The sequence below is a fragment of the Corvus kubaryi genome, unplaced genomic scaffold, assembly GCF_017639235.1.
Source record: "Corvus kubaryi isolate FWS band 111438036 unplaced genomic scaffold, C.kubaryi_AGA036_p1.0 137, whole genome shotgun sequence".
NCBI classification, from domain to species: Eukaryota; Metazoa; Chordata; class Aves; order Passeriformes; family Corvidae; genus Corvus; species Corvus kubaryi.
In genome coordinates this window covers 26,520,364-26,540,432 of record NW_024580671.1, presented here as the reverse complement: position 1 = coordinate 26,540,432, position 20,069 = coordinate 26,520,364, and the positions used below count along the sequence as shown (strand labels likewise).

At 36.7% G+C, this 20,069-nt stretch overlaps 1 protein-coding gene across 2 annotated transcripts in view; it reads left to right on the top strand.

Annotated features, from left to right (window-relative positions):
- Positions 1–20,069, top strand: part of TAFA5 (TAFA chemokine like family member 5) — a 525,365-nt gene that overhangs the window by 431,613 nt on the left and 73,683 nt on the right. The gene's annotated exons all lie outside the window — the stretch shown is intronic.

Below are 20,069 nucleotides of genomic sequence, written 5' to 3'. Positions count from 1 at the left end.
GGAGACACTGCCTTGAAGAAATGTCAAAGATGGATGAAATCTTATAAATATTACTTTGACACAATGTAACAATTATCCAAATCCATTAGAATTATCTCAGTCTTTTCAGTTGTCTGAGAAAAAAATCTTAGTGTACTGTAAAAGCAATTTTTGATTTACAGCTATGCAATCGTATTCTATATGTATCATAGAATCCATAGACCTAAAGAATATTGCAAATGCTTTGTACTATATGCATTCTTAGAAGGGTCGTGCCAAAAATATAGCTGTTATCTGTTCAAAATAGTATATATGTGAAAACTAAACTGATATATACATACTCTCCCCATTCTTTCTTCACTAAATGTACATAAAGAGATATGAGAAACTTTGCAGCCTTGCTACGTTACAAAATGTACTCTTCATAATGATTTGTTAGATTTTATGCTTGAATCCTAGTGGGTGTAAACAACATGAAGATTTATGAACAAATGTTATGTGAAAATAATATATAATATCTATCACCACTGGCTTAGATCTACTTGAAATTAATAAGAATCAGATAAGGTCATAGAGGAAACAGTATTTCCTAGCAACTATATCTATTTCTCTTTTTTAAATAGGTCTGCTATGAAGTGAAGGATAGTAGTATATTATGTAGTCTTTATACTGTAACCTCTCATTGCAATGGAGTTTTCATGTTTCACCAATTTTGTTCTATGGAGTTTTGTCTCATTCCCTTTACTCCTTGCACTAAGTCTTGTTCTTCTTTCACAGTTTTAAGACTTTAATTGAATTCAGTGTCTCACATATTCATGCCACCATTTTAGTACAAAACACAGGTCTTTGATTCCTGATGCTTTGTCCTGCTTTGTCCTTGGTACCACCTCTCGTTTGATTTTTTAACCAAAGTTTACAGAGCTGCTATAAGCTACTAGAAACAGTATATTCTGCCACTCCATAATTTATTTTAGTTTAATTTAGGACATATGAAGAAAAAAAGGTGTTTATTTGGCTATCATTTCAAATTGGCTAGTGACTGTTGATGAAAGTGTCATATTCTTTCATACTGTCCATGCACAGCCCCCCATAGGTGAGTGTGGTTATCCCAGAAGGGGCATCTGTGTTCAAGCTCCTAATATCTTTCTGATTATGCTAATTAACACCCTAGTGGGAATGCTGTAGTGGCTTTTCTTCAATCTTTCATGCAAGTCCTGTTTGTGTAAACAGTTGGTCATAGCCCAATCACTGGACTGTGTGCTTAGTTGTTCATTCTTTTCAGTCAGATTATGTACTTACAAAAAGTGACATATGTTCAGAAAGACAGGATTTTTGAAGGGGTTGACCTCGTAACCTGACGTTTCTAGAACTCATTTGGGATGATGATGCATGTTTTTTGTTTGTAGGTAATCCACATCTCCTCTGTCATCTGCTGAGCCTCCTAACAATCAGACTACCTCTGTTACCTGGTTTGTTATTTACAGGTGTTTAAGAAAAATTATTTGTCTAAGTAGATGATCTAATTCTCATTTGTGTCCATCTTGTTGGCTACATTAATGAAAGCAAGTAAGGGGCAAACAAGCATTTTGGCCTTAGGCTTATAAGAAGCTGTGTTTGGTATAATTAAAAACCTAGCAGACTAAGTAATTAATAAAAATAATTAGAACTGTATATGCATCTCTTGCTCTCCGTCTTTCTCTCTCTAGAAATTTTTTTACCTATTGTTAGCTAATGCCAAGCAATTTTTTATTAGCTTTGAATAGAAATTACTTGACTGAAATTGATGAACAGCAGGGAACAACATAGCATTGTGGGTTACAAAACTGAATTTGACATTGAAGAATATTAATACTAAGGACTCAGTAGGAAACTTAAAAAAGACATTTGTGAATTTAGCCAAACGCAATGAAAATAAATTCAAGAAACTTGAAGTAAGGTGAGGAAGATAGCTAAAACTAAGAAGGGAAATTACAATATCTTTTGGAAGAGACAGAAAGATAAGGGAAGAAATATTCTGCTCTAGCTAGAAAAAAAAGGGAGCCATCTGTTTGTATGAACCTTGTGCACAGATATCTCAGCACCCTTAGGGAACGTGCAAGCAAATCTGAAGTGTATAAAATCTTCATGCGTGATGTTTTATGCTGTGCTGTGGTATTTACTTAAGAGTCTGTTCTACTAAATTGAAGACATTTTCGAGGGTTACATTATTTATTTTGCTTTTAGTTATGTTACTTCCCTCTCTGTTAATTCAAAGTCTAGCAATTTTTGTGGCTAATCAAGAAGGAAGCTGAGCTATCAGTTATCTTAATATATATAGATAATACTTTATAAATCGCTGACTGAGCAACGAGGGCATAAGGACGCTCCTTCTAACTTCAGAGAACATCAGACTGAGAGAAGAAACTTTCTGAGGCTCATTTGCTCTTCCATAGGTGCGTAGACATGTGGATTCCATCCAGAGTCAATGTCAGGGAAAAAGTGTTAGGAAATATTTCATTCTGTCTTAAAATAATGAAGATAAAAATTTACAGTGAATGAGGAAATGTCAAACCCTCCCTTCTCTGTGGCTGGAACTGTGGAGATTAGTTTCAATTACATGACTGATTTGGAGATGGTGAAAATTAGGCTAAAATTATCATCAATGTTAAAGTAGTTTCAGAGACTTTTACCTTAAGCTGTTTCTCATCTCCCACTTTCATCTTCATCTACTTTTATATCACCATTTTGTGCTTTGTTTAAGCTCAAAATATCATGCTATGCAAACTAAATAGGTCTATGTGCCTATTTATTAGGAGGTATACCATGATAAAACAAAACAACAAAAAAAAACCCCAGACACACAAAACAAAAAGAAAAACCCAAGCCCTCAAACAAAAAGACTCCACAAAACCTAAAACCCTCACCAAAAAAAAAAAGTCACCAAAACGTAAACTCCCAAATTTTTAAAATTCAGTGAAAGATAACTTTATAGTACTTGGCTGTAGTCTTAATGTTCAAGCTTTTTGAGCCCCTAATTTGGGAAGCAAATCAGTGGGACAAATACTTCCTTCTCTCTGCCCTTTCTTGCATACTGTGGAGTGCCTCATTTCTTCTGTGTCCTGACCAGAAACCAGCTCAAACCTGTTTCTCTTCCTTCTGTTCTGTGTGTCCAGATTTATTTCCCAGGAAAATGAAGGTCTTGGATGGGAAATGTGATAGGAAGACTTCAGTCTTGGCTTTATACAGGGTTGGGATACAACTAAAACAGTGACCTAAATCCAAGAAACTTTCAAACTTTTTACTTAATGAGTTCAAATACTGTGGCTGAATTCAGTCAATCCCACAGCTGTGGTCTAAATCACCAAGGCTGTTTTTAGGATCGGGTCTTTACTTAGTCTCTGTTTCTGTTATTTTAAGAAAAGTGATATTCAAATGGCATTATAAATTTCATACAAATCACAACGTTGCTAAATGAAAGTAGATTATTATCTAATGGAGAAGCCTCTTATCGCCTTCTTATCTCGTTTCATATCACTTACTCTTTATCCTTGTGTGCTAGTTTGAAAACAAACCAGTGGGAGGCACCAAGTCAGAATAACAATTTAATGGAAATTAAAGAAAAGGAGGAAAAAAAAAGGTAAAAGAAAACACTGTCAAACTGACAGTCAAGGTACAACCTGACACCCTGTTAGGCAGGGTGGTGGTAGCAGTCTGGTGGAATGGTGGCTGCAGTCCTCTGAAGCAGTGATCCTGTAGTAAAACAGTCTGCTCTTCCTCTGGAAGTCCAGTGGTGGCTGTGTAGCTCCTGTCCTCTGGAAATCCAGTGGGAAGCCCGGTGTCTCTGGTGTTCAGCCTCAGCTTATATCCACGATGGGATGCTTGGTTCCTCCCTCTGGGTGGAGCATCTCACAATGGGGTAACGAGTCATGAGGCAGAGTGTTGATTAGGCTCATTAACAGAAGATAGTCCGGAGGGAGTTATCTCTGAGTCAGGCGGCAGGACAATGATGGGCAATTAACAGCAAGATAGTCTGGGGGGAAGGAGGCAAGGAAACACTGCCCCACCTGATTTTAACAGCTGATGGGGATGGTAATAGAATACACTGCAACCCAGGACACCTTGAAGGACGTGATGTGTTTTCACGGCCCTACAAAGAGAGGTCAAATCTAGAATGCTGTGTAGAGCAGCCTCACCAAGATTACCAAGTCCTGTTGGCCATTCACCATAAACCACTTAAGTCAACTATAACCTTTTATTTGAGCAACCAGATACCTCATCAATCTCCATGACATAGTTCTCCTGTAATTGCTTCCAATCTCCAAGTTTGCTGCTAGTTATTCCCAGTAACCGTGCACTGCAGACGGCCTGCTGGCAATGGTTTTGCACTGCCATTTCTTTAGACTTGGATCTCATGAGCAAGATCCAACCGTCAGTCTTATTAAAAATATACCAGTTTCTTGAGCAATCTTTTCTATCTTGTCAAAATCACTCAGATTGTTTGACTAAAATCTATTTATTCAAATGTGGCTGTTTGTGAGAGGACACCTTATCTTTTAGGTACTGTTTCGCTCTTGTGTTTCGCAGCATAAATATGGTTCTTTGCTTTCTTTTAATGTGCATTGTTTTCAAAAGAAATGGGCATAAAATATTACAAATACACACATAAAATTTGGTCTGTTCCTGTGCCTATTCTAGTCAACCCTTCGGTGAAACATATTGTAATATATGTCCTATGTATTAGCATAGTTTAAATTGTATTTATTGTTTGTGAGGTACCATGATGAATATTGCGAAGGAACAAAACATATTATGTGCCTCAAAATGGCTGGAACTGCTGCCAAGAAAACAGCAGATGTTCATTCAATCGACAGCAAAACAACTGATATTCAACATGTAGAGAACTTATTTCAGAGAATTTATAATTTTTTACTGGGGATTTTGAAGACAATGTGAACTGAAAGACAGGAGACTTATTCTATTTTTGGTTTTGCTGTGACCTGCTGTGTGGTCTCTAAGCAGTTACGTCACCTTTCCCTGTCTCCATTTCTTGTTTCCCCCTTTGTCTCTTCTCCTGAGAATTTAAGGTTTTCAAAAGAGTCTATATTACACATTTGTCACATGCACAATGAAACCACTGCAATATAAATAATAATTATAATAAGGCCAATTTTAACTCTGTCCTCAGCAGAAAAATGAAAGAAAATTCCTCATTTTCTGTAATTTCAGAAAAATTACTTGTTATTAATGTTCTTGTGAACACAACAGGAGGAACTAGAGATCGATCAGGCTCATGTCTTCATTCTATAAACTTTTTGGCTGGTTTTAGTGAAATCAGCTCACAGCCGAGCTGGAGTCCAACCAACCAACAGAAAAGACAGGCATTTAATCAGGCTTCTCTACAATGGAGCACATCCATTTGATAAATGAACTAATTAAGCAAATGAATAAGTATAACCTACCACTGTGAATGACACTATGAAAAAGCTTCAGATCCATATTAATAGTTCTAGAAACCCAGAAAAAAGGATGGAAAAAATACAAGTTCAATTCATGAAGCATGTTTATGTAAATGAAATTTTACCATGGGCAGTCATCCGGTATAATGCATGCTCTGTGTGCATAAAGATGACAAGGGATAAAGAAGTCTGAAATAAGGTTATTTCACTTCTAAGGTTTTCTTAATATCAGCCATTTCACAGGCAGAAGAATGTAGCAATGACTCATGCTCTTTCTGAATGTCCCTTTTTAAAAGTAATTGGAATGCCATAACACCTGTATCCTGGTTTTTCCTTTAATATCCCATATCCATGTATAATCCCCCTAGCAAAAAAAAAGAAAAAGAAAAAAAAGAAGAACAAGAAAAAACAACTCAGACTCATTTAATATAACCTCAGCCGCATTTTTCCAGCTTTGTCTGATTAGAGGTTTCTAGGATTGATCTGACAGCTTTGGAAGCAACATAAGTGATCTCATTGGTTTTAGGGAAATAGCAGAGATCCTGTACTAGTTTGAAAACAAACCAGTGGGAGGCACCAAGTCAGAATAACAATTTAATAGGGAAATTAAAGAAAAGGAAAAAACAAAAAAAGAAAACACTGGTTCAAACTGACAGAGTCAAGGTACAACCTGACACCCTGTTAGTCAGGGTGGCAGTAACAGTCCGGTAGAAAGGTGGCTGCAGTCCTCCGGTAGTGGGGGATGTGGTTCTGTTGAAGCAGTGATCCTGTAGAAAGGGCTATGTATCCAGTGGTAGCTGTGTAGCCCCTATCCTCTGGGAATCCAGTGGAAAGGGTGTCTGTGGTGTTCGGAATCTCAGATTATATCCAGGATGGAATGCGTGGTTCCTCCCTCTGGGTGGAGCATCTCACAATGGGGTAATGAGTCATGAGGCCAAGTGTTGATTAGGCTCATTAACAGCAAGATAGTCTGGGGGGAGGAGGCAAGGAAACACTGCCCCACCTGGTTTCAACAGTTCATGAGGATGGTAATAGAATACACTGCAACCCAGGACAGATCTCTGAGACTGTGGGACTTTTTTAATGTCCTGCCTCTCCCATACATACCCTTGAAACTGTGGCTTTCTCTAAAAAGTATTATATATAAATAAGACAAAAGATTGACCTCTCAGGTAACCAAAATCATGTGAAGGGGTAAGAGTTAGTTATTAGAACTGAAAATTTGAATGAATTTGTATTCCTGTGATACAAATATTATATGCTGCTCATCTTCAGCTGTTTAATCTTCAGCTGCTTATCCAATTCAAGGTGCTTTGCATTTCAGTATTATTTAATAAATTGCTTCTTTTCCTGCTATAGGTATTACCTTCTAGAGATTTGTTATGGGTTTTTTCTTTAAGACATGGTACACATATTAATAACTTGTGGGACAATATCTGTTCCCAGGACCTGGTTTTTTTCATTATGAGGTTAAGAATCATCAGTGACTTATCTACCAGGAACAGAAATCCAGTTAGTGAGAACCTCAGAACTGAACCTGTTGAAAAATTGCCATTTCTAGCTAGCTATGAAAACTTTTGCACAGAAGAATTTTGTCCACTTTACACCCATTACAGAAATTAAAGCAACCAGTAAAACAATTTTTAAAAAGGGCATTCAGCAGGAAAGACACTATGGTAGCACAGATAATACTTTGTTAAGATTCGTTTCTATGATATGTCAGATTCTTTACCATTGACTTTATTGTACTATAGAATCATAGAATCATATGACACTTTGGGTTGGAAGGGACCTTAGAGATCACCCAATTCCAAGCCCAATGTCATGGGACATTGGGACACCATCACTAGACCAGGTTGCTTGAAGTCCCATACATCCCAGTCTTTCATGCTTTCAGGAATGGAGTATCCACAGCTTCTCTGGGCAACCTGTGCCAGTCCCTCACTACTCTCACAGTAAGGAATTTCTATATATCATATAATCTAAATCTAACCTCTCTCATTGAAGCCATTTCCCCTTGTCCTCTCACTACATGACCTTCTACAAAGTCCCTCTTCAGGCCTTGTTTAGGTACTGGAAGGCTGTTTTAATATATTAGTATACTGGTAACCTGTTGAAGCAACTGCAGCAAGTGGGAGTGTGTTGTATAGTTGATAAATAAAAATTTAAAGCATGTTAAATTGACTGTAAAGGTGCTTTACGGGTTATTAGCTGTAAAAAATGCATGAATAGGAGAAATGAAAAAGAATCCTGTTAAAGTCACTTGATATGTATGGAATAATAATGACTTTCTGTAGTTATCCTGCAGAACCTCCCATAAAGAAGCTACAAATTCATAAAGTACAGTTGTGTAATAAACAATTCTTACATATGTTAGTTTGGAAAAATGACAAGTATCTCTGATACAGTTACAAGGTTTTCATACAAACTGTAGGCTACTGCAATTATCTCTCTTGTAGTATTTTTCAGACTTGTCTGTTTTAAGCCTGTGATGTGACTCTGCACATAGGACATGGGTTACTGACCATGCATTCTGTAATGTACAATCAGAGAATGCCTTGGGTTGGAAGGGACCTTTAAGACCATATAATTCCAAGCTCCTTACCATGCCAGGGTATCCTTTCACCAGTCCTGGTTGCTCAGGGCCACATCCAAGCTGACCTTGAACACTTCCAGGGACAGGGCATCTACAACTTTTCTGGAAACCTGTTCCAGTGCCTCACCACCCTTACTGTGAAAAAAATTTATTTAATACCTAATCTATACTTACTCTCACTTTGAAGTCATTACACCTTTTCTTATCACTACATGCCCTTGCACAAAGCCCTCTTAAGCTTTTCTGTGGGTCTCCTTCAGGTAATGGAAGGCTGCTGTGTGGTCTCCCTGGAGCCTTCTCCTCTCTAGTCTGAACAGCACTTACTCTCTCAGCCTGTCTTCCTATGAGAGGTGCTTCAGCCTTCTGATGATCTTCATGACACTCCTCTGGACTCTCTCCAACATGTCCAAGTGCTTCTTATGTTGGTGGCCCCAGAGCTGGATGCATTACTCCAAGTGTGGCCTTGCTAGAATGGAGTACAGGGGGATAATCAATTCCCTCAACCTCCTGACTATGCTTCTTTTTATTCAGTCCATGATACATTTGGCTTTCTGGGCTGTGATTGCACATTCCTGAGTCACGTCTGGCTTCTCATCAACCAAAACCCCCAAGTCTTTCTCCTCAGGGCTGTTCTCAATCCATTCTCTGCCCAGCCTGTGTTTGTGCTTTGGATTGCCTCGAGCCACTTGCAGGACTTTGCACTTGGCCTTGTTGATGTTCATGAGGTTTTCAGGGGCCCAACTCGCAAGCCTGTATATGTATACTAGAACTAGAAATAGTTTAAATTTTACTTTTCATTTCTTAAAAGTGCTTTATTGGTAAGTGGCTGTTGAGTTACAATTAGTAAACACAAATTACTGTTGTATTTATCTCTATGATTATTCATTGTTCTTTAATTTAATTAATTTTATATTTTTAAGAAATCCTTGTGCTCCATTTTCCTTAGAAATGAAAAGGGAATATGAAGCTATTTTAGCTCCAAGTCTTCTGTATTCAGGAAGTTCTTTTTATTTCCTGGGACATCCTGATTTCTAAAAAGAATATAATGTTCTGACCTTGAAAACAAGGTTCTCCTTTTTAGAGAGTTAGCTTGTTCCTTTTCTTTTGTACTATATCTCTGGTGTATCAGGTTATGGTAATCTCTGTTGTGGTATATTTATCTTTCTGCAAACTGCCCCATGCCATTGGACTGAGGGATAAGAAATCAACATTGTCCTTTCTGCTCTGTGCCTCTGTGGTATGTTAACACATATGTCAGAGGTTCCTGGTGTAAAATTGCATTAAGTTAAAGTGGGTAGTAGTGTAGAGAAATCAGAGCTGGAAACAATCGAAATGTTGTCTTGCAAACTGAGAGCAGTGCTCTTTTGGGAGAAAGAAAGGGAATGTAAAATACTAGGCAAAGCCACTTAGAAATTTCAAGACTGCTGTGATGCATTCAATAATATCACAGGGGAAAGGAATTTTCTTTACAAGAAACAGGCTGCCAGTTGAGACTATTAGCCATTCTGTTACCCCTACATAATAAAGCTAAATCATGTAAGCTGTGCAGATAACAGATGGACCAACAGAGACAAATTATTTGTGATGTAACTGATAACTAGGTTGAAGCTGAATTATTGTGAGAAATGGACTGTACTTTAAGAGAACACTGAATAGTTTGCAAGATTAGGGAAAACTTGACTTCCCAAATGAAAGCAGTGAGAGAAATGAAGTGCATCTTGTTATGAGCACATACTGATCCATAAAGACAAAATACAAGGGTAAATGGATGACAAACAAAAGACTTCTTGGTAATAAATGGGAAGGCGATCACAGAAAACCACAATTTTCCAGTGCCAAGGACACATAGTCATGGTAACAATTATACCCATTTCCTGCAGACATACGTAATTTTCTGGACAAATTAAAATGTACAAAACTAATTATTTTTATTTCTTGCTTTGTATATATACAGTTTTATGACTAATTTGTGATGACATCAGTGGTCATCATAGCTCGTGAAACACATAAACAGACATACCTGATCGCTTGATTAAGAACGAGTGACAGAAAATGAATATTGGAGATGACCAAAGCATGACTTCAGGGAAGATATGGAAAAGACAATATTAATGTAATGGTAATATTAAAAACTTGCTCACTTTGCATTGAAGAATCAATTAGTGATTCTATTTTTTTTGCAGTATATTCTACTACTTTGTAATTTAAATCTCATTATTACTCGTAGTTTATTTGGTTAAACACAACAGTGATTGCTAAATACTGGCTTTTGTCATCGGGCAAAAATATTAATATTTTCTAACTTGTTTCATGCTAATAAGTAAAGTGTAATCTCTTTCTAGCTTTCCTACATATCACATTGTTTTATGTTGCTGATCTGTGTAGGGTGAGCTTTTCCCAGATTCCAAAGATAGATGAAAGTTTTCTTCAGGGTAAGAACTGACTGTTCTGAAGCCTGCCAGTTTTATTCAAATCCTTTTTTTTTTTTTTTCTTTTTTCTTTTTTTTTTTTTTTTTAATTGAGCCAACTCTGCATTGTAGAGTGATTTTTACTCAGAGTATCCCAAAACCCTCACTCAAACCAATAATCATGTGTTGATAGGTGAAATTAGTTTCAGAATTCTAATGAAGCTCAGCAGCTGGGAGACAGACAGCTCATCTGAAGACTAAATGAGAAAAATTGCCACTTTTGCTGGTTCCTTTAGAAACTCATTTACATTCTGTCAGCTCCCATTAGGGATGGGAACTGCGAATATTGAGGGGAATATGCATGAATTCAGTGCTGAAATGGCCAATCGTGATCAGTTTCTTCTTGCTTACAAAGCTGCCAGAAGATTTTATGTAGTTATGCCTTCTGGAAACAGTGGGTGATAATCTGCTTGCTTTCAACTGTCTCCTAACATTTTGAATTTAACATAACCAAAAGAACCAATCCCCAGCATAACAAGGAGAACACAGGATACAAATGTAATCCTAAATCCTGGGGTTAATATTCCTGGAGCCTTCTATACAGTATTCTGTCCCTTTTGTTTTTCTTCCCCTTTTTTTTTTAACTATGTGTCTGTAAAGCTTCAGTATTTCTTTTTATGTGACAGTACCAACAGCAATGACAAGAAAGATACCACACTATTCATCTTTCCCTGTGCTTGTTACAGCCCTGAATTTTTATGCACTTGGATCCTGATCATATTGACAAGTCTTCATGAGGTCTGCTGACAGAGCCAACAGTAGACTAGGAATCTATAGCATGTAGGTGTTATCCATTTCTCCACTGGCTTTGGTTGTATTTATGTAGACCACAAGTAGAGGTGACTGTGCCATTGAAAGAAATGCATTTAAGCATTTACCCAGGAATGTAAAAGACAATGTATAAGTGAATAGAGGAAGAGTAATGCTACTTTAAACATGGGAAAATGTGATGCTGTTGTGTTGCAGATTTTTGTTGTTATCAATTTTCTTTAAATAAAGGTTGCAGAAGATTAGTAAGGGCATGGGAAGGTGGAGTAAGATGCTCAACAAATGTTCTTCTACTGCACCTGAAGGAGAGTTTAATGACAAATTCACAGTTTCAATGAAACAGCCATATTTTCTGTTTCAGAAATAATTAGGCAAATTCTAAATGGAAAATGATTTTTTTTGTTAAATCTATAGGTTTGAGTAGCTTATTCCTAACAATTCTAAGAGAAAGTAAATTCCTTGATGCTGTTGATTTTAAATAAAGCTGAGTATATTATTATGAATAGTCTGGCATTCTGAAGAACTTACTAACATCATTGGAATGGAGCAAGTCAGTTCTACAGGACATGCTAAATGGCTTGAATCACACAGGTAGAAACGTAGCATTGCATTACACTTACAAAGAGAGGATTATGACAAGCAAATGATTTTGCAAAAGCAGACATAATAAACAGCTAAATTTATCATATATTTTGAAAGTGATGCCACATAACTTCTTGGTGATACTAAGTGTGAATACAGAGATTACAAAGAATGAGAACAATTGGAGATGTTAAAGGATACTTCATACATCTGCAGATGTAGATTTTCAGCTGGCACAATGCTTTCAATGTATCACCTGATAATCCTTACTTCCTTGCTCCTTACTTCCACCCCTCTAAAGTACATAGAAAAATAATTCAGGATTTAGTAAAGAGCTACAAGAATGACACAAGTTTTGGAAACCCCATTTCAGAGTTTTGGAGTGAAGGGTTTAGCCAACTGACCTTTATAAAGTAGTTTAAGAAATTTCATTATAACATATTTACAACTATTTAAAACACTAGAGAAATCTGAAAAATAAAATTCTCAATATACACTCTACAGATGTCCTAGAGAATCAGATACTATTTCAAATGCATAAAACTAACACAAACAAAAAGCAGAAAGCAGATTAATTTAGTGCCAAGAAACAGCATACAGTATCAACCACTGAAATAGCCAGTACATGCTAGTGGGCTCCTCATCACTGAAATCTAAAGTATCCTTGTAAAAAAAGTATACAGTACTTTCCACAATGCCTGTGACAAAATGTATTTAATAAAATACTAGCAGCATTTATGAATATGCTTACCATTTCAAAATTTTGAAAGTTATACTAATTCATACGTCCTAAATTTGTAACCTATATAAAAAGTAAGTTCATGGGAGCTACCGTCCAGACAGCTTTGTCTCTATCCCTGGTAATATCATGGTACAGACTCCTGTGGAAATTATGTCAAGGCATGTGGATGCCAGAGAAGTTATTAGAAACACTGAGAATGGTTTCACAAAGGGAAAATTGTGCCTGAGTAATCTGGTGGCCATCTATGATGGACTGACCACATCAGTGGATGAGGGAAGAGGTATGGATGTCATTACCTTGGCTTCTGTAAGGCCTTTGCAGTGGTCCCACATAACATCCTTGTCTCTAGATGGGAGAGATAGAGGTTTGATGGATGGAATATAAAATGAATAAGGAATTGGACAGATGGCATTTTCCAAAGACTTGCAGTCAACAACACTTTGTCCATAAGGAGATTAGTAACAAGTGGTGTCCCTCAGAGGTCTATACTGGGACCAGAATTATTCAATATATTTATTAACAGACACTGGGATTGAGTGGACCCTCAGCAGGTTTGCAGATGGTACCAAGCTGAGCAGTGAAGCTAATTCACCTGAGGGAAGGAATGCCATCCAGGGGCAGCTTGTCAGGCGAGAGGAGTAGGCCTATATGAACCTCATGAAGTTCAATAAGGCCAAGGTCCTGCACTTGTCTTAGTATTAAGACATAATTAGAATGACCTCAGAACTGAGAGCTGCTACAGATTTTAATTACACTTGAATCTATGTGCAAGGGTTGTTTTAGAAGGTTAGTGACTGGTAGATTTTAATTTTCAAATACTACCCTAAATCATAATGAATAATACTTGAAGATCATTTTCTTGATTGCCTGATTTGGTTATTGATACCTATAATAGAGTGATTGTTGAAAAAAAGAAAAAGAGTTGAATTTATTGATTTTTGTCTGGAATTTCATGTATATAGAGGAGATTTACATAGATAAATGTTATGTATTTGCATTGCTAGCATGTCTCATTTTTTTCACTGGCACTCTTAAGTTAAGAAGGTTTCTTCATTAATTTCCATACAGGTCAATGACCTGTATAACAGCTCTGTACTGTAAGCACTCTTACTCTCTATAAATTGCTTTACATATTAAAAATATCATCTCCACACAGCAAACTATCTGTTAATGAATAGTTGAATGACTAAAATGCATGTTGAGAAATGGATAAAGATTTTGTAAGGCAATTAAGCTTAGCATTATGCTTACATTACTCTGGTATTTGCATTACAAAAGAGTATTGTACAGTCAGAAAAGTGATATGAAGACAGATGTGTCATTATTGTGAAACTCAACAGCCTTCATAACTAACTCCTCTGTTCTGCTTATACTGTGCTGAAAAATAATTTGTTTTGAAGCTATAACACTCAGTATGTCAAAAATAAACATTTATAAATGTACTACTGATTTACAAGGGAGGCTAATAAGCATGTGAAAACATATTGACCATTTGTACCAGATAACTGTTTTACAAGAGTGAAAAAATGAATCTGTCATACAACAAGCAAATATATAATCCTCTTTCAAGTACTAACCCAAGTTTCTTCTGATATAATTGTATTTTGCAGGAAATTTTTGTTACTGCTATTTAACATCTGTATTGAAGTATTGCCTGAAGAACAACTCATTGCACTATAGGGTGTATAAAATAGAACTCCACAGTCTATGACATAGTATTTATTTGAAAAGAAATGTGATAGAGGAGCAAGGAGGTGGAATTCCAGTGAAGGCTTTGAAGTAGAGAAATAAGCTGAACCAAAGCACCAGGTACATACTAATTTGGTGTCATATTATCCCAAGCACAGTATTTTCTTGAAGTTTAGGAATTCTATGAAAAAATAATCTGATGTAAACCTTGTAAGTTTTGTAAATCAGCCCTAAATATATGGCTTGCTTAGGCTCCCGGTAATTTACCTGCACAATCCATCAGCAGTTTTGGCTTCCTAGGAGTGCAGTTCTGTGTCTCTGCATGGTGCCCAGAGCTATGCTCTTGTGCTGAACAAGCAAGACCTGGAAGTGAATTCAATATAACTTTGAATATATTGCTTGGGATTTGTGCTGATGTATCTGCATGGTGTTACAGCGTGCACTTGTTGACATTTTAGAGATAGATTGGTTGAGGGAGATAACTTGGCTGGTGCAGCTGCCAGACACTTTGATTGCCACAGGGCTGAGGATCCCACAGTTCCCCAGTACTGTAACACCGAACATTTTCCCATATTGTCTAGTCTTGAACTACATGGATTGAACCCAGAAACAGGGATTCTGGGGTTTCTAGGGTGCAAACTTTTTAGACAACCCACATCTTCCACTTTTTTGATAGGGCTCGGTTTTCTTTCACCGAGAAATAGTTATTTTGGTTGGGTTTTTTGTTTCATAACATAATTCCAAAATATAAAATCTTTGATTAAATGGAATTTTCCGTCTCTGCACAGTTCTAGTTAGGTATGAAGATGAGAAAAAAAGATGAAATTATGAGAAGATTAATGATGAATTCTTGCTACCTCAGAGCCTCTAGCAGATATCTTCTTTCAAGCTGTGAGGTAGAAAATGAGAATTCTGGCAATGAAAAAAAGAGACCATAACAAAAAAGTGATAGTAGTTCCCCTAAAGCAACATTTTTCAGCCTTTCAAAGTAGATGACTGCTTATTCAAAGTTAAATTTTCATTGCCACCTCCCTTACAGTTTCTACAAAAACAAGTTCAAAAATGTATCAATGAGAAGTCAACAGAATTTATTTGTGCGACTCTGGAAAGGTCATCAGAGAATACTTTTTCCTGAGACTACAGTTCTAAGGAGCAGGCAAGTGAGATTATCTTCATTTCAGATGATAATTACATTTTCAGCACTTCAGAAGCACCCAGTTGCCTCTCCTGACCCCATAACTCTGGGAAGGTAAAATGAAGTGCCTTTCCTTCACTTGTATCTATTAGATTGTATACTGTGATCCCCATGTGTTTGGTAACATGCCGAACCTATAAAACATCATTACTCTGGTCAGTTAAGAAGCACCAATCTTTTTTCCACTGTCATTTAAAACTTCTAGGATGTTTGACAGTTTTGCCCTTACAGAAGCCATACCCTATTGGGCTACAATTGCATGAATGCTGTCTTTAATTAAATTCAAAACCAGTTTCCTTGGAGCAAATATAAGACCCACTGGTCTGTAATGTTAAGGATCATATATGGCTTTTCTATTTAATTTTTAACCTAAGATAACAACTTCCAAATCTTTGGGAACAGTGTGTGGTTTATAAAGGATATATTGCATATCTTCACTGCTACCTCTGCTGTTTCACACTTCAGTTCCTTCAGAATTCTTTCATCAGCACCATCTGGTCCCAGTGATTTACTGCCCTGGAGTTTTTTTGAGTTGCTCAATAACATCTTTCTTAGAGGCATCAGCCTTTGTTAAGTCCACTCATTAATTTCTTATAAAAATTATCTTTGAGTCAAGAAATTTCCTCATTGCTCTTCGTAGCAAATATGAGCATAGAAAGCTACTTTTCATTTTTGCCTTCCTTTGATTCCTTTGTTCATTAGTTGATAGTTCAAAGGACTAGTAGTTGTGCAGTTCTTTTGCTGGTTTCTGAAAAAGCTTTAGGTTTCTTCCTGCCTCTTCAAGATGTTTTGATGATCTTAGTCAAACTTCTTCCTCCCTTTTTTTCTTCCCTAATTATCGTATTATTTTTCCTTTTGTGCACATTTCTTCTGAGCTTAATGGTAGGACTATGTTTATGTTGATGTGTAGTTATATTATGTTAATAAGCTCTCAAGAAAATGAAGATTCGGTACATTTTGAAGCTGTATAGTATGAAGAATTAGCATATTATTAGGAATTTCCTGTGCAGAATGAATAATTCTGTGGTAAGTGGGGTGTGATTTTGCACCTACATTTCTTACCAAGTGCCTGGGTAAATGAATATAAAAATTTCCACCTTCAATAAGTCTGTGAATATGTGCTTATGAGCAGCTTGGGGCAGGGAGAAGAGTATAGGGCAAGACCTCTGGATGGGTAATGCTTGATCTCTAAAGAACATCTTTGGTCTTTTTCTTTGTCTCTGATCTCTGCAATTCATATGGAGTACAAGGGAAGCTTGAGAAATGCACTTGGCATGGCCTGACCAATAAGGTTTGTCAGTCCTGGTAAGAAATCACACTCTGTCCTGAGCTGCGAGTGCTGGTCTCAGAGCTGGGCTGGGCTGGTTTCAGGTCCTGCCTTGGAGCCATGTGCCTGTTACCTTCCCTGCCTGAGGCTGAGCTCTGCCAGTGCCTCCGAGGGAAGGTTCTGGCAGACCCAGGGCATCCTTGCCCAAATAAGATGAGCCCCTGTGGCTGAGCCTGGGGAGGCTGCAGGGCCACGCTCATGCTCAGCTGGGAGCAGCCAGAGGACAGGAGCCCAGGGTAAGCAGGAATATAAAAATTGCCTGAGTAGGACCCCCAAGGCTCAGTGGGGGGGACTCTCACCATGAACATCATATTCTTCCCCATGGAAGTCTTAGATTATTAATGACATATCATGTATCACCTGCTTACATATACACAGTGCTTTTTGAGAAAGATTGAAACTTTCAAACACAAGATCTAGAGGAAAGGTGAATATAAACCAGAAACAGTAGTGGGTTGTTCAAACACAATTTTAATTGTATTATTAACATAGTTTTTCTGTTACAATATGATAATTTACTCTTTTAGACTGTTAAAGCACTAACAGACAATAAATTCCTTGCTCCATATAGCTGGTTTCCTTTTGCCATAACAAAATTTTGGATGTAATATTTTAAGCCTTAAGGCTTAACCCAAAAATTTCCAGCTGTGTCGGCTTTGCAACAAAGTCCACATAATCACTTCTCAACCCCTGACTGCTGAGTCTGCGCCCTGGTTCATCTTAGCAAGCTCCGTCTTTCTCTGGGTGCCTCAGGTTCCATCCTTACTGTCATTCCAACTCCTTGCTTTACCCTTTCATTTTCCAAATGTGAACAGGTCCTCTCTCACCTCCATCATCTGGAGGATTTGGGTGACTCAAACTGCAATAGCTGAAACACAGAAAACGTGGGACTTTCTCCAGATGACCTAGCAGGCTGCTAAAGAAACAAAGCCCACTGGCATGAGTCACCATACAAGCAGCAATAGCAAAACGACAGGATCCTTTTGTAGTTCATTACATATTCACACTCACATTGTTCCCTAAGAAAGCTTTTTCTCTTAACCAATAATTTTTAACTGTAGGGTGGAAATTTTCATAATACCTGAGAAATGTACCGACTATCCTGATGCAGACAGACATGCTATAAGGATGTAAATTGCTTTCCTTTGATTGTATTACTTCATGAAAAGACACTGTCAAGAGAAACTTTGATGTTCTTACCGTGGGTTTTTTGACTAGGGAAATATGAGATTGCTAAAAGCAAATTAAATATTGTCCTGATGTTTTACATAACTATAGCCCAAGCTCAAGCCAAGCATATAGGAAACAATGGAAAGTGCTAGCATGCACTGTGACAGCTGACCTTTTTTTTAGCTGGACACAAGGTATTTGGCCCATTAGCATGCTTATTTATTTAATATGATGCAAAAAACCCATTGCAATGCAAATGGGTAATTATTACAGCCTATTTGGAATTGCTATGTGTTGTTCACATTCTTTGTAGTATCAACACAGAAGCCTGCCACCATGCCTTCTTTATTAAAATAGTTTATTCTACACAGTGCTGGCAGTTAATTTAAAAACAAGCATCACCTTTGAATTCACTTATTCGATTTGAAAATAAAATGGCAGTATGATAGTTTGATTCATTATTATAAGCATAATGTCCAAAATTAGGCATTACTGAATAGCTTTTAAAGACCTAAATGTTAAAAATGTTATTGTAATTCTAAGCAACTATAAAACAGACTCCACCTGGTTGTATTTTGTACAAAGATATGAATAAATACATCTATGCAATTAGCTGGTACTTACACAACTATCTGCAGACATAACCAACTACACGTATCTTGTTTTTTGCATGTTTTTGTATAATCGTATACTGACAGCATTAAAAATGGAGGTATGGTATAGAACAGTATACATAAACTATATATATGTATACTTCAGATAAATATAAACCTTTGTATTCTTCATGCATGTATGTATCTTGATGTGACAGTCCATCATCCAATGACACTTTTCAAATGTACTGAAAATAGTACTCAAGCAAGCTTAGCTTCAAAACGTAAACTAAGTGAATTCTAGAAAGACATATATAAATATATACACATGCACATATATATCTATATGTATATATATATTGTTGTGGCCTCAGGTAAAGTTCAGTATTTAATTGTACTATGGAATGGACCATTAGAAGGAAGAGTTCTAACCTCTAGCTTTGAATTTTAAATTGAATTCACATTCACCAATTTGTGAAGTGGTATTCAAAGAGAGTTTGCTTGTTTCCTAAACCTGTCTTTTGCCTCCTATCTTGACCTAGTAAAAAACATGCGCATATGCACTGAGCATACACATAGTAACTGATGGTCATTGGTTAGTTCACAGAATGGTCTATTCACTAGTGTAATACACTCTATTGTATTTGAATTAAAAAAATATTCTTTGTCCTCATGCAATTTATAGCACTTTCTGTAAGTAAAAAGAATCATAGAGAAGTCACAAGTAGCTAATCCCATCCATTTTGCACCCAGTCAAAGCTTGATTTTTCTCTGTAACTTTGATCTATGCATTTTAATTTTAAATGATCAGGTGTTAGCATTTCACTGTGTTGGTGGGAGACCACTTCAAACACTGCACAGCCTAGGCATTAGAGAATCATCTGATTTATCCTCACTTACCTTTATATGATTTTAGAGGTTGTTCCAGATATGCACAAAGAATTTTTTAACTTTTCAGTATAGCTGTTGTATTTTTGCTTGAGTATTTAGTAAAATTAAATATATTTAGCACTAAAATCTATTTCAAATGGATTTGCTGCTTTAATACTGAAATTTGTAGAACTACCTACAATGTGCAATACCATCACATATTTGTTTTGCTGTGAAGATTAATTTTTCCTATATGGTGAAATAGGGAATCTTAGATAATGTGTGCAGTTGTTTAGGTAAAAAGAAAATTGCAGTCACATTAATGGGGATTGCTGAAAAATATTCTAATGATCTAACTCTTGTTCTTCATAGAAAACTAAAATGTTTCACATTCCTAGAAGAATTAACATTTTCTTAAAACCATATGCTCTTGACTTATACCCACAGTAGCTACTGCAGCACTTTTTCAGCTTGACCAAACTTTAATACAAAAGGTGATCTGAATTTGAATCAGATCCAAGCTTTCTACCAAAATATTGCAAACCCACCAGAATCAGCATCACTAATTCTTTAATAGAATAGATATTTTATGAAACCTGACAACATTAGTAGAGATTTTTTACAATTGCAGATTAAACCTTTTATGGAGAATCAC